A 16,353-nucleotide genomic window follows, 5' to 3' on the forward strand; every position below is an offset into this window, starting at 1 on the left:
TCTCACTATTTAATTTACACTAGGATGCCCCCCCCAGTACCCTGCTCCATACCTCCCGAGCGAGGTCCCAGACAGATCAGGGCACTGACTTGCTAATGTGTGAGGGCAGGCGCAGGTAATGTAGCAGGATAAAGCATTGCTGTGACAGTACTGAGGGAATAAAGAGTGCTTATTGTGTGCCCATTCCTCACGCCAGCTTGTTGGAGTGTGTGTCTAATTGTCAGTGTGTGCAGAATATGGCTGTGCCACAAAGTAATTTCGGGTTCTTCAAGGCTTCCATATAATCAGATGCATTGCCCTGAGATTGTGCAGTTGAAGATTTGATCCCATCTCAGTGGAGTGGAAATACTTTCTGTAATTGAAAGCAGATTCACGTCTGCAGTTGTGCGAGCCAAGATTTTTCATTCTTAAAATAAACCTTTTGTTCTCTAAACTTTAAAATGATTCCTGAAGGCTGGCGGAGAGTTGTGTTTGACAATTATTCATTTAGGGTGATAAATTGTATCTAAATACAGCAAGAGTTAGATCAACATTATGTTGTCTGCTTGATTTAACAAATCTAGGCTCTGTACATGGCAAGTCGGAGCGTATATTTTATCTGGGGTATTGTACGCTTCCTCTGCGCAGTCAATGTGTATATATTTCCATAGATAGAACTGGAGATATACCTGTCAGGCTGTAGCCCTAGACCTCAGATAGCATGTTGAATGCATTTCTCTTGCCACCGCTTCCTCCTCTATTATTCGCTTAAACTATGTAGAGCTTGGTATCCAACTTCACAGATTATTGAATTTAATTCAGACTGATGGTATTTATGTTCCCTTTTCATCTGCTCTTTATTAACTCTGCATCCCCTCCACCCCCCCCCCCAAACGTGGCTTAAAAGAAAAAAAAAAATCCTATGCAGGCGTTCTAAATTCCAGTTTGCATGCTCGGGTATGATTCCTGCAGACAAAGCCTTAAGTGATTCTCTCCATGTGTATGTATGTGTGAACAATAGGGTTATAGTGAAGGACAAGCAGCCAGGAAGAAACCGGCAGCATTTCCATTTCCAAAAGTTTATCGTATTTATTTGCAATTATAGCTCTCACATTTCCTGCTCTGATGCACGGGTTATGCCCAAGCATCTGATGTGCCTAGGCAAAATGAGCCCATCAAGCACTTACTCTAGGTAGAAACCTTTTATGCAATGGCTGCTGTGTGTTAATAGGAGGAACCCAGTTATATATTTTACTGGCAGGTTCTAATGTTGTTCCTCTTTAATAATGCATGGCGGTGTGTGTGTGTGTTCAGACTCTCCCAGCAGTCTGTGTGCAGTCTCCTGGCAGTGAAAGAGTTAGCACCTGCACCGTCTGATGGAGTGTAAAGGTATAGCACATTGTATAAATTAATAAAGTGCTTGCCCTTTTTATTGGGGTAACTGGCATGTACCCCAGAATTCTTGGGCTCTTTAAACTTTGTGGCGTTTGCTTCCTGAGAGTGAAATAGATGAATGCCTCTTAGAGATGGTGCAGATCTGCAGAATGATTTAACTGGACTGCTTGGCTTTCTGGTAGGCTTGGAAGGCTGTTCATTTGTAGCCTAGCCTTCCTTGTGGGAATTCAGTACTAAACAGAGGAAAAATAGTCTTCAGTGTATGATTAAAATACCTGCGAACATCTGATATTGTGCACAGGGTGCCTGATGAAGTGTGACCTGATGTATATAGTGATTTATTTTACTGTACAGTGCACCGTGACTCAAGCATCTATAACACATTCATTGCTAGGGGATCCTACAATGCATTGCCTGCCAATATCCTGCAGTCTCTCTCCTGCAGTAAACTTTTTCCCAGGTTAACTCGGCTGCTCTTACTAAGGCCTGTTTACAGTACTGCTGCGACTTGTTGGTTCCTGCAGAAGTAAATCTGAATCATGTTGCAAAATCAAATCCTTCATGCTAAAAAAATTTGATTTGGGTGGAACCGATGTGGGAGTAAGTGCCAAACTTATTGTAGCTCAGGGCGTCTTGTAACTCAAGTGCTTCATAGTTGACCATTGGCAGGGCCAAACTAGACTTTTGGATCATAGTAACTTTACCATGTGCAATGTTACATGCCATACTTATTAAATAGTCTGTTCATATCTCACCTATGTTTGGATCAACATTGTAGGGTTATAGGTTGGGCTTAATGAACTGATGTCTTCATCCAATCTCATCTACTATGTAACTATGTACTTCGCATTGCCATATGTAGGCCAAATAAGTCACTGGGTGTACAGATCTGTAGGTTAGACTTGCTAAACAGTACTAAGGCAACATGTCATAACTTTCCTTGACTACTAGCCATGAGAAGTTATAACAGCCTTTATATTTCAGATACAGCAACAAAGCCCTTAATAAAGCCAAATACAACTAACCTGATAACCTTTGGTCACTTTCTATCAGTTTTATAACCCCCTCCCAAACCTCCACACTAGCAAGCGTCCCAAGGGTAAGGATTTACCTTCAATATATAGTCTACATCAGACAAAACCTTACCAAATGTGTGCTTTACATTCATTGGGGCACTATGAAACAGTCCACTGTATAGCTATTGCATTGCGTATATTTGCTACTGACCTCTTTTATAATATATAACACTTTTTTTGTATACTTTTGTATTTGCGTCTTTAATAACAGTCCAACCAAAAGTATACCAATGTGTATTCGCCAGTCTTTTACCATACCTCTGGATAATAATAGCTTACAGCCATGTAAAGCCTATATGTTAGGAGAATCTCCTGGGGAATATGTCAGGCATTGATCTGAAACCTGGTGTGAATGTAGCGTCAGTGGTATTTCCTCTACAATTTATTCCAGCCAGGCCAGTTATATTAAGTTTATTCTTCTTTTACATACTTCAACATTATCCGGTAATGCTTTGAAAGTTTGTCGGATTTCCTAGCATTCACTTTTCACTTTCTATATTCTGTAAGGAAAGCAAAAAGTGGCCTTGCGTATCCTTTTAGATCTCTAAATCTCAGTCCAGGCGTGACAGGTAACATTAAGGCTAGTCCCTGGATTGATGTGTAAAACATTAGCACTATGTAAGGTATTGTGTTCTAGACTTTTACTCATTGTTCACTAGACGTTCCTGTCTGGCAGTCTTCACACAATATATTGTAACCCTAATGACACAAAATGTTACGTACTATAATAAAAAAAATATATCTCTCACTTCTCCAGACAGAATTCTGACCTGATTAAGGCTGTCAGGTACGTTTTTTTTATTTTTTTTGCCATGTCGGTTCACAGCTCTGCCAATCTTTTCTTCCGCTTCTGTTTCATATGGAAACATGTGCAGCAGTTTTGTGACTTCAAACTTTCCATGAAATGGCCCTGAATAGGCTCCATTCAGAGAGACTGGAGCAGGGGAGAGCAGTGGCTGCCTGAATCCTGAGATCCTTCTGATAATTAATGCTCTAGGATGGATTAAATCCTGCGTTCCAGGTATTTGTTCCTTTAAAAGGTCCACTAGAGAAGCGTTGCTAAGCACCTGTCACCGCTGCGGCCGCTAACTTGAAGTGACCCAGTCAATGCATTTGCACAGAGCCACGGCTAAAGTGCATTGAAAGGAATCACAATGCTTCTAGGGAAAGGGGATTAAAAAAAATCCTATTTTTCATTGTTATTGCCAATTATAGGACAAAGCTTTGAAGATGAATCCCATTCATTGTAAATATCCCCATCCTTTTTAACTATTGTAGCCCCCTCTGGTGGGGATAGCGGTAAATAAATGGTTGAATTAAAAAGGCAAAGCACAAAGCTAAGGAGAAATTAAATGCAGGGAACGCCATAAACGTGTATACTTACAACACTAAATCTGGCCTTACTTTTTGTGAACTGCCTTCCCTTTCCCCTAGAGGCATTGATTTGTGCGGCCGTTTCCCTCCCGCTCTCAGGCACTGAAATGAGTTGTAGTGGCCTTAACACATGGTTATTTTTGTTGATAGATTCCTTAATCATTTGCAGCTAATTCTTCCAGCCTGGCCTGGCGCACATGTGGCACAGTTTTAACATGCTTGCAGAAATGTCAAATGTGACTAATGGCAATTAAGTAGACATCGACTGTGATTTCATTGTGAGCTGGTATTTTCCTATTTCTCTCTTCTTTCTAAGAATTTGCCCTTTTTGTGCGTATTTGGAAGGGAGGCTGATTTCAAACAGCAATTTCATGTCTAATAGGACTCTCGACTAATTCATTGGAGGAAAACCACATGACAATTCGCCAATTAAAATGTGCTTGGCTTTTGATTAATAGTCGTCATGGCTAAATTGTACTAAATTGTACTAGTTTCCTCATAAACTGAAAACCTTAGACATACAGGTTATATATATACAGTGTGTGTGTGTGTGTGTGTGAAATATACTGGTACGTGTGTCCATATATATATATATATATATATATATATATCCCTATCTATCTATCTATCTATCTATCTATCTATCTGTAGATATATACAGATTATTATTATTATTATTATTATTATTATTATTTTTCTAACAAATAGAGCAGTGGCAACAGGTGGGTGGAATATTTATCTTTTCTTTTGTTAGATATTGACATGTGTGCGCATATAATTACGTATATATATATATATATATATATATATATATATATTACATTATAAATTATTTAAACAGATATATCCATAAAGTACAAGGTTTTGGAAAATATAAGTGCCCTTATGAAGCCTTCTGATCCTGTGACTTCTTTACATATATATTGAAATTGGATTGGCAGACTATGCGGTTGAATACACAACAGGAGTTTCTTAAATGCTGGATATCTGTGTGTGTATTTTGTGTGTGTGTGTATATTATCTATCTATCTATCTATCTATCTATCTATCTATCTAGCTATCTTCTATTAGATTTGATGTATCCATTCTAATGTATATTACTTTCAGTACTTATAGTGTTAGTATAGTAATTATATGATTAATATGTTTCCATTCTTCCTCCTTGCCTTCTACCCGCCTACTTAAATGATAAAATACAGAGGAATCAGTCTCGCATGTGGCATGATGGAGTGTGTCTTGACATGAAGCAGACTTCCCCAGACTCTGAGGGTATTTTGAAGGTGCTTATCTGCAGGATTTAGGTTTGGGTTGGGGATGCTATGTTTAGTTAAACCAAATCATTTAAAATCCTAACCCTCTACTGAGGCTCGGACTTAGCACTCGTGCTTGCGGCAAATCTCCGTAGGTGAGAACCCACCTGAAAATCAGGATTAGGAAACTACTAACACTGTCCAAATATTCCAGGATATCCACCTTTCCAGCACCATGCCTAACACAGATATATAATGTCTAGTTTCTCTACAAATAATAGACAGCGAATGCTTACACGATAAAAAGTTAAAACAGTTTTCCTGAAGACATTTTTTTTTTATTCTGGTTTTGGATCAGCCAAGAACAACAAGCTCAGACGTTCGCTAATGCAGTAGAAGCACATTCCTCTGTGTGTAAAAGTTGCCAGAAAATCAGAGTGAGGGAAGGAGGCCATGGCTTGAACGACTCCTCCGAGAGACCTAAGAAACAACTTTTGTTTTCTCTTTGACACTGTTGATTCTTCAGTTTGTAAAATGTTTCATTGGGCTTAGGCAAAAAAAAGTGAATAATTCAAAATAAAATATGGAATCTGCTTTACTTTTACGCTGCACATATGGTTCAGTATGACTCAGTATCAAACAATAGTAATCCGAGCTCGTGGACGGCAAGTCAGAATTCAACACTGTTACTAAGCTTTTTTATAGCCGTATGTCTTATTGTCGTACATTAGCTGTAACCCTACATATGCTATATTGAAATCATTTTTTTTTTTTTTAATTATAATTTCTAGTTACTGGGCCACTAGGTTGTGGGGTAAATTTGACTTCCATAGGTTCTCTTTTATGGTGGCTTGTCCATCTTGATCGTCTTTGCTTCTAAAATGATGCTGGACGTACCCCCAAAAGGACTCTAAGCGCGGGTTCACATTTGCACCTGGTCTCCACTTTGTGGGTTTCCGTCTTCTGCCCGAGAAACTGGACAGGAGATGTAAACCTGGCAGTCAGTGTCCGCCCGTGAGCGTCTTGTGCCTCTCCACAGCAAAACTGTTTGTTTTTTTTTGTTTTTTTTTAACTGGACACAAAGTCCTGCATGTCTGACTATGTGTCTGTTTAAAAAAAACGGTTTTGCCGCGGAGAGGCGGAAGATGCTCACGGATGAACACTTTGCAAACCCATTCAAATTAATGGGTTTGAAAACTGACTGTCAGTTTCCGTCTGCTGTCCAGTTTCTCGGGCAGAAGACGGAAACCTGCCAAGCGGAGATTGGGAATAGGTGTGAACCCATCTTGATATGGTATCAAGATGTCATGGTTTTTTTTTTATTTCTTCAAAAACTGTATAAATAGCATATATTGTATTTTGTTCTTTTTTTTTTTTACCATTGCATATGACACTATACCATTATACATATCAGGGAACACTCCAAATATATACCCCCTCAATGAAAGCATAACATGAGTTATATACGGGATATTTACTGGGCGGTATGGTATTATGATATGTTTTCTAAGAGTCTGTAGTGTTTGGTTTCCAGTTTGATTTGCATGGATGGCGTTGGCACAAGATGTGATGTGCCACTATATGCAGAAATGTGTTGTCTGAACTCTGTGGAGCAAGGAAAATAAACAAATGTCTGACAGCTGAAGCCCGCTGTAACAGTCTAATGACAATGGCTTCTTGTGAGGAAGTTAATGTAGCCTTTGTCTACAGTGACATTCAAACTCTGCAACAAGCGATCTTTAGGGGACTGCGCCAAGAGATCAGCACTCAACGGTGACATCCCAGCTAGACCTGTCCACTCTGCCAGTCTCAAGTGCTTTCATCACTTGTCTTTTCAGAGAGAAAAAAAGAAAAGTTGAGTGAATCTATTACCTGAGTGACCTCAAGTTATTTCTCTAAAAATACCAATATAAGCCTAGAGTATTGGAGCGCAGTCTGATGGGCAGCACATAGACTCCATAGACTTGGTTTAACCAACTGTTTAATGCAATTCTTCTGTATGGAATGAATTTCATCTTAGGGGAAAAACTTCATTAATTCCTAATTTTTTTTTTCTTGTCAGGGCATTGTAGATGAATCCAACACCTTGTTCATGGAGTAGGTCACATTAGACCCTTTACGGGCTATTGAATGTTTCCCTACTTCAATAATATTACATTATTGTTGTATTATAGGCTCAATGACCTTTGGGGACCCCCATGGCTTTTTTCCAAACATCTTGGAGAACTAAGCACCGATTTCTTGATCAAATCCTTCTGTCTCTTCATGTCATCCCAGACAAGTCCTTCTCTTCATTGTATACATATTCACACTCAGCAAGGTGATATCTATGGGGAAACTTACCTGTATAGTAGCTCAACGGCTATCTAAAGTTTCTGGGCAACCTTAATGTCAGGAAAGCTTAAATCCCGTAGCAATGTACAGATAAAAGGTGTACAGATACAGTAGGATTACAGGCCTCAGCATATCTACAGCCGACAGGGCATGCCAGGTCCTAATGTTACTTGACCGTTTTGTTACATCTAATAATATATATGCTTTTAGGTCAATTCTAAGAAGAATTATGGCGGCTGGGCCATGGTAAATGAAAATGAAAGCAGGCTATCTAGGTGGAATTAGGGACTCAGACAGTGAGTACATTTCACAGTCTGGGGAAGTAATTCAGTCAAGGCAGATACAGACAATCTGATAGGAAACCTATCAGACTAATATCCAATACATTCCAGTCTAGTAGCACATTATCATGCCATGTTTATATTTTATCTCCTTACTTCAATTCCCAGATCTCGGACCCATCCTGCTTTGCTCTTCTGTCTGTGAAAGGTGATGTGCACCAGAAGCAGAGCAAAGACCAGAGCTGTTACATGAGTCCCCGAGCTACAGACATACAGAGTAATGGTCAGTCTCAATCATCACAGTGGAAACTCTGGATTGTGTAATATATCAGTCGACTCCGATCACTCTACCTTTATTACATGGCAAAGCGTCTATAATAAAAATCAAGTATATAGTGGTCCCCATCATCTACTAGTAATATACAGTATATATATGTGTATATATATATATATATATATATATATATATATATATATATATTAGTATAGTATATAAAAATAATATAAATATTTTATATATTGTGCATAGTATAGTAGCTCCCTGGGTATTCAGGTAATAAGGGACGGCAGCTATTATAGTCCAACTAGCCATCTGTGTCCCATTCACAGACTTCAGGCTGCCATAAACAGCAGCATGGAAGCTGCTAGTGATTTACAGGATTGCAGAGGGGGAATATAAAAACCTTACAGCCTTGCATCTGTATTTAAAGAGGACCCATCAGCTCTCCAGACATACATGTTTTTCTTTAAATAACTATATTCCTTATAATATAGCAATTCTGTGGCAGATGTTCTTAGAACTCTATGTTGTGTTATTCCTCCTAGAAATGTATGAATATATTGACAAGTTGGTGGTAATAGAAGGGGATATATCCCTACACAGGCGAAAAACTGCCAAACGGTGCTGGTAATGTAAGAACACACCTCTCCGACGAGTAGGATGGTAACACCCAGTTCTTAATTTACTATTATAGTGAAGTTTTTCTAGAATTTTTATTTAATGAGTTATTTTTTAAAACTGGCATACCAGGAGAGCTCACAGTTCCTTTTTAGGGGCTGAGATCCTGATATTAAGTGTATTTCTGGGGAATTGCTATTTATGCATATTACATAGTTATATAGTAGATGAGGTTGGATAACGACATCAGTCCATCAAGTCCAACCTATAACCCTACAATCCCCTACAGTGTTGATGCAGGGGAAGGCAAAAAACTCCATGAGGCTCATGCCAATTGCCCCATTTCATGTAGTTCCAAGCTATTAGGTAATAACAGACTTACTCCTATAAAGAAGTCTCTGCGGATAGTCTTATAGCCAGTGAAGTTGGTATTATAGCATGTTACTGGAAGCAAGATCCTGTATATTAAGCAAATGTTTTATGGTCACTCATCTTTATCCAGTTACAGAATTTTAATAATTTCATCCCCTGGTGTCTTGCAATGCCCGCCTCAATTATTTACTAGATCTTAGCCATTGCATTTACTGATGTAGAGATAAATGTGTCTACAGCCTACAGCTACATCTTGTACTATAAAAGCTAGAACGATATAAAGTCCGCAGAAGAGCCCTAAAAACCTGCTGTAGGGAAAGCATTTCTCGTCTTAATTTCATAGATGATAATCACATCTTGGAAGTATAAGGTTGTTTTATTTTTATCGTTTTATATATTTTTCATTTTTTGTTAGTCCATTAGAACATGCAGCAACATGGAATAACATAGCATGATCTAGTAGTGTTTACTTGTTAAAGCGGTAAAACCTTAAGGTATGAAATTGCCTTAAAGTTTAATATGTCTTTTGTGCACCAATACATTTATGAACACATTACTGGGCCCCATTGCACACACTGCAACCCCAACAACTTTACTTTACTGTACATTTTAGTGCTAGTATCATCGTATACGGTAGAAGAACTCTCAGACATGATCTACAGCTATAAATTTGCCCCAAATACAGGTCTGTGCAGTTTTTTGGTTGAGTTGAATAAAAGTTACATAATCAAACTTCTAAATAAAATGATTAATTTTTTTAAATCATGTTATACACTTTTTGGTATTGTATATTTAGATGCGCAGTTTGTTGCATTTTTACTTTCTTAGGAATTCAATCACTAGCATTACATAAGAGGAGCTTTACGACTTCTGTCTGATGCTGGCGGTCAGCCATTTATAAAGAAGTCGGATTCTGAGTCGGCCTGTGAGGAGTCAATGTGGGTGGTTTGGCCAACCAACTCCCTATTCCTGTCTGAATAAGCATGTCTACTTCCCCTAGTTGTCTTTAAGGACCATGTATTGTAAAAATAGAGAGAGGAGCTACAAGACTTTATTAATACAGTGTACTGTAAATGTCTGATAACTGTATAGTGTCATGGCATCAGAACAGTAAGTGTAGGGCCTTGACTTGTTCTTATTCTTGGATTGGGTACCTCCCTGGCCATAGAGTGTGCAGTAGTTGTAGTTTCAAAGGTGTCTGTGTGTTTGTTCCACCAATTTTTCTAAGAGGTAAGCAGGTCTTGGAGCACGCTCATATAACTTGTGCACCATTACCTAAGCCCCTACGATTGGCTGACATGTCAATGGCCAGTAGCAACAGTATTGGAAGATCAAGGACTACAACAATCTATAAAAGCTTCAAGTATGAATTCCCTTTTTTTCAACATTAGAATCAATTCTCCTTCTGTAAATGTAGGAAGTGGAGCCAGTTGTGAATATGGAGAGGGAGTAAGAACCTTTTCTGAATATAGATTTGTGCCTCCTGATGCCTACCCTCCACAATCTCTGCCCACTTTGTATGAAGCAGATATAAAAGAAAAACATTGCTTTCCCCGCACTCCAGTGTTGCATAGCAGATCAATAGATGCTTTCAGAGAGTTTAATATGACAGTGATTACTTTATTTTCAGAGAATTGAATATAGATCTGTGCAATGATTTTATTTCCTGGCTCTCTTAGCTACAAGAAATGGGGATGTGAGTTTTTGTTTGTTTTGTTTAGATTTTTTTTTTTTCGATGGCACATTTTTTTATTGCCTATACCTTTTTCTTCATTTCCACAAAATATTTGTATTACTCTGAATTGGAGGAGCGGAACAATACGAGGGAAAGCTGTTCTGTGTGATGGCACATCCTGCATCAATCCAGCGCAGATCGGTGCGATAGGCTTGTTGTTATTTTCTGATGTAGTATATTTACTTGAGCACCAAATGGGTTATTTCTAGGCTGGTTTAGTGTCTATCAAGGGAGATGGAAATTGTAGCCTGAAACCCTTTCTAGATAGCTAGCTTTAAATAAAGCTGCGGTGTTGTGTTGAACAAAGCTCACATTGTTAACCTCATGTAATTATTAAACACTTGTTTAATTTTACTCATCACTTCCAAAACTAGAAGTGCAGGAGCTGAGAAGACAGCTGCTTAATCTCTTAAAAGTTTCGATTCCCGAGATAGCAGGGGGCAATACGTCTTCTTAATTAAGTAAATCTTTGTTTAGGGAACTGCTTAAAGGCCAGAATTCTTAAGCAGGGCTATTTGGATTTGTGATAAGGTCGATGTCAGACACCACTAAGCAGTTAAAAGCATTGCTTCTGTGTGCATACAATAACAGCATATTGTACAGGCCTGACTATGAATATAAAGAGAAGGACTGCAATGTGTAATAGTGAAACTGGTGAGGAGTGTAAGGGCTCGTTCACATCTGTGCCCCATCTCCGTTCTGCAGGTTTCCATTTCCTGCACAAAACAGAGGCAGGAGACGAAAACCTGCAGGAGTCTCTCTCACCCATTCATTTGAATGGGTTTGAAAGATGTCCGGCCGTGCTCTTCGCTCTCCGCCGCAAAACCGTTTTTTTTTAAACCGGACACAGAGTCGGATGCAGTACTCTGTGTCCGATTTAAAAAAAGAACGGTTTTGCAGTGGAGAGCATAAAACGCTCACCGCCGCTCACGGCCGGACCCGATCTGACAGGTTTCCGTCTTCTGCATGCAGAAGATGGAAACCACAGAACGGAGACCGAACGCTAGTGTGAACCTAGTCCCTTTTAGATGTTTAGAAGTGGGGGTGCACAGAAGGGAGTAGTTTTGCAGTTAACACTGACCCTTGCTAGTCACTACGCTCCTGATTCAGGTCAGTAGTGTCCTCGTAACCAATAACCTTGTATCAGTAGAGATAGAAGAATTCATTTAACGTAAGCGGTAAGTCTCATTCTCGGTACTTACCACTCCTAGAACTATCCACACCATATAAGTGTCAGCAATGCTTTGATGTAGGTGCTAGGACCAGAAAAGGTGCAGGGAGTCCTAGGAGCAGTGAGTACTGAGAACCATACTCATGGTTTGTTCCATAGACTATGTACTGTGTGTACTTGGTACATTATACTATGTAGAGCCTATGGAGATTGTACTGTAAGGGGAACATTTAGTAGGCATTATACTGTGTAGGGGTAACTCCACTTATGATATGCCCCCCCCCCCCCGCATTATGAGTCTTCCACGATAGGCCCCCCTTCATTCACGCAATATTACTTTCTTCCATAAAATCCTGCATATACCTTGTGTTTGGGTGTCTCAACCTCACCCTTACTGTAGATGTTTGGGGTAAAGCCTTGAGCTGTTAGATTTCAACTTGACACATCCTTTTGTTCTCAAGGGTAATAAACTGCGAACAGAGCAAGTAAATCTTTGCAACTTTGTTGGTATCACAAAGTTAAAATAGAGCACGCTCAAGATATCCGCTAACCAAATATTTTCAACCAGTGACAATATTGACCTCCTGACTGGGACTATTGACTTGTAGTCAAGGTTTAAGACTACACCAGTTGGTTCTGCTAATTCTTTCACAGAATGTTAAAAATTCACTCAGCACTGTTCACTGGTTTGGTTGAGAGTAGATTGATAGAACTGTTGTACATAAAAGCAATGGTTCGCTGCTGATAAGCCAGTTAGTCAATGGGCAGCCATGTTGGGGTCACCTGAGCGTCACTTTATTTAAGGTATTTCCCAATACCAAATACCAACAATTGACAAAGCCATCTAAAACTGGTCATACACTTTAATGTCAGCCCAATGGTTCATGATTTTGGTGGGACTGGTCTTCCACGTAATGTCTAAAGAGGTTTTCTGGCTCTCTTCTAAAGCCATATGCTGGGGAGAGAAGGGTTAGATTGTTGAATCGCACCATAGACAACCTTTTTATTCCCAGGGTAGATAAGGTACCTGACAGTGACTTAAAGCAGAGTACAGTCTACTTTCCTCCCTCTGAACATATATATGCTCCGCAGAACCCCTTATGCATGTGTATGGGGGGTTATTATGTCCAGTTGTCCGCTGATAGTCATCTTATGTGTATGGCCAGATTTAGACTGAGACACGGACGTGGGCTTTGTTCCCCTGAGATCTCATGACATATTTACTGCACACTCTGGCAGAAGACATTGTTGCTTCCCAGAAAATATGCAGACTCATAAATCCCTCTGCACTTCACACTTGTTGTTGTTCGACCAGTGTAGGTTACAGGGCTCTTTATTTATACTGTGGAAGTATAGATAGCTGCTGGCCAGACTTTGTCTTTTGTATTGTCCAGTGGCTTTTGCATTGTTTTTCCAATAAGGTAATGATCATGATAAGTTTCTTGGTAAGCATGCTCTCTGGCAGCGTGCGCCGTCATTAGGACCTCGGACAACCCATCACATAATCAATATGTCTGTGTGCAGTGTAGTATTTTAAGTCCCGCCGTTCAGCTGGAGCTTCAACGTATGCAAATATACTTTGCTCTTTCCTTGAGGATGTAAAAAATTTACTTAAAGGAACTAACAAAAATAAACAACTAAGCAATTCTCTTTAAATTCCACACTATATTAGGATATTCTGCCGGTACATGCGAGGCCGTGTACCATCGGAAGGCGTTATTATGTGCTTTAACTGCGTTCTAAGCATTTCAAACAGCGGGTAAAACTGCTGCTTATATATTCAGATATTTTAATGAGGTTTTGCTCACTATGAACAGGTTCTGATTGAGTAATGTTCTTTCATATATTATACTTGCATTCCTCTCAATAGCTTTATCCTATTCTGCCCTATAGGAAAGCATTTATATTCCAAAGATTTCTCTTATACAAGACTGTTTCAGCTGTAAAGAAGTCAATTCATGGGATTTTTTCTGATTGAATGTATGTAAAGACAAATGCATTTCTATCGCATTCATACATGTGTGATTGTGTTATGTATATGTTAATACATTGCTTAAAGCACAGTGTGTACAAGCTCTTACACATTGTTCAGCTCCATTCTTGGCTATTCACTTGAAAGACACATCTTCTTTAAGAGTGTTAGTAGAAAATATGGTATATTCCTCGCTTCTGAATATATATAAAACCTTAGAGTTATATGCAAAAAGGAAGTGCTAAAGCAGAAATGAAATTTGGTAAAGCCTTTCCTTTATGAGGGAACTTTCCCGCCAGGCTACAAGGGAAGAGCGTTTGTAGGGTCTACTTCACATAGCGCAAAAAGGGCAAAGCCCATGGCATGACTGTGGTGACCGTTTTTTCAGGTCTAGGGCCATGGACCTTTTGGATGGTAGCTATCCAGTACGTATGAATTACAATAAATATTGGAACACATCTTGGCATATGATATAACGTAACTCATGCCAGAACTGGGTTATAATTTATCCAGTGGACCAAAACATGGGAACCTTAACCATCCCAGATTCTCGCCCTGCACTGCCCACTTCGCACAATGTGGCAGGCGAAGCACTGATCGGGGCTTGAGGCCTCAATATCATCCTAATCAGTTTTCCAATTATGTGTTTTGGACATCATTTGTGTCTCCCTATATAGTTTTAAGAAGTGTCTAGGAAATGAGTGTGGCCTGGTTAACAAGGAAGTGTTGCTTAGAAGAGAGAAGTCAAGGCTTAAAATGTGCCAAAAAGTTGGTGCAAAATAATGGTGTGTAAGGAAGATGTGTTAAACCTCAGCACGTACCACTTCAATAAATTTGGTGCATGTTCTTCCTACCCCATCTAAATTGTTGCTGTCTCTGTCCCCACGGGCCAGAAACGAAGCGCTGAAGCGCTGCGGGAACAACCGCGGCGTGAACGCATCACGTTTTTTTCCACAGCGCTTTGAACAGAAAGTTCTGCGTTTTCCTCCGCAGACTTTCTGTTACAATTCTGTTACAATTATTAGTTTTGGAAATTGCAGCATGTCCGCGCTGAAATTTATTTTTTTGCAACATGGGGATGGGATTCGCATGAATCTCCACTTTGCAAGTACTGTACAATGCCGCAATTTTTCCAGTGGCGGAAAAAACGCGGTGTTTCCGGAGCCCCGGCCTAATCATGGCGTTTCCTAAATTTCCTAAATTGCAATTTTTTTTTTTCTTCTGAAGAGCTTTTTGCAGCGTATTTTGCAAACATAGCCTTTCCACGGCAGATTTTGTCCTGCAATGTGTGGATGGGATTAGCCAGAATCTCACTGACTTTGCAGGTACAGTAAAATACCCCTTTTTTTTCCTGTTGTGTTTTGAATGTGATGCTCTATTCTTGGAGAGGTGCATGGACAGGTGAGGAGCGCTCCCCAGAAGGTTCCATTCTCTGAGCACATTGCCATGTTTTTTACTTACCCTCTAAATAGTGGTGTGTTGTTAGCTGCGCGTGTTGATTGATGGGGACAGATTTGCCTCCTCATTAGAAATGCAGCTGCCTCGCCATTCCATTGCTGCTTTTAAGACTCATTTAATGATAATGTTTGGTCTCTTTGCCGAGGAGCTGCTGTTATGGCTATTTTTTAAATTGTTATTAAGCAATTAGGAGAAGGAACCTGCCGACTTCAATTTTAGCCTTGAAACATTTTTTTTTTTTTTTTTTTAAACCGAGGAAATGGCTTAACCCTTTCTTTAAGAGGGCAGCAATACTAAATATTTATATTTGTATATTTTGCAGTGCTTTGGCATACATAATGAGCTACATATATTGCTGTCAGCGATGCAGGGCTTCTAAGTGTTTCTCTGTCTATTTTGCTTACTTTCAAAGTCACAGTGACCCTCCTAAAAGGAAAGATTTATTTTTTTTAACTTTTTCCATTTTTTTTTCCATTTTTTTTCTACTAGTAGCATTGGAATGTGTTTCATCCTAGTAGAAGATCCAGTCGAATATTTTAATATATTCTAGAAATGGTAACCCTCATTTATTATTATTAGTGTTGGATTATCCACAATACTGAATTTTTGGGCTATCAAGGTACATACTATTGTCAGGGTGCAAGGTGAGAAACTTAAAATAAAATTCTAATGAAATGGATATCACTATTTAATGATATTATTAATAATAATGAAAATAGTGAGAAAATGTCTATGGGACACCAATACAGTACCTATGAATAATATGGAGTGTAGGCCATGCCAGGAGCTGCACACCTCATAAGATATGTAGTTAATATTAACTCATTAAACAGAGTTTGGCACCAGGTCTGGAGGACTGAGGGTGTCTACATTGCTCCAAACTCCTGTGCCCCACACTGCTCTGATGCACCCTCACCCCCTTCCTTATTGGAGTTGCAGGGCCAAGGAACTGTGTTGAAATCTCGTCTGGCCCTGTGTTCTCGTGTTGCAGCTGGTGTATTGGAGCAGTGTAGGGTATAGCAGTTTGGAGCAATGGAGGTGCCCTCAGTACTCCAGAC

At 39.4% G+C, this 16,353-nt stretch overlaps 1 protein-coding gene across 19 annotated transcripts in view; it reads left to right on the forward strand.

The window, feature by feature from the left end:
- The window catches only part of TENM3 (teneurin transmembrane protein 3), a 949,896-nt gene that overhangs the window by 537,387 nt on the left and 396,156 nt on the right, over positions 1 to 16,353 (forward strand). The gene's annotated exons all lie outside the window — the stretch shown is intronic.

This window comes from Leptodactylus fuscus, chromosome 1 (assembly GCF_031893055.1).
Source record: "Leptodactylus fuscus isolate aLepFus1 chromosome 1, aLepFus1.hap2, whole genome shotgun sequence".
Classification (NCBI taxonomy): domain Eukaryota; kingdom Metazoa; phylum Chordata; class Amphibia; order Anura; family Leptodactylidae; genus Leptodactylus; species Leptodactylus fuscus.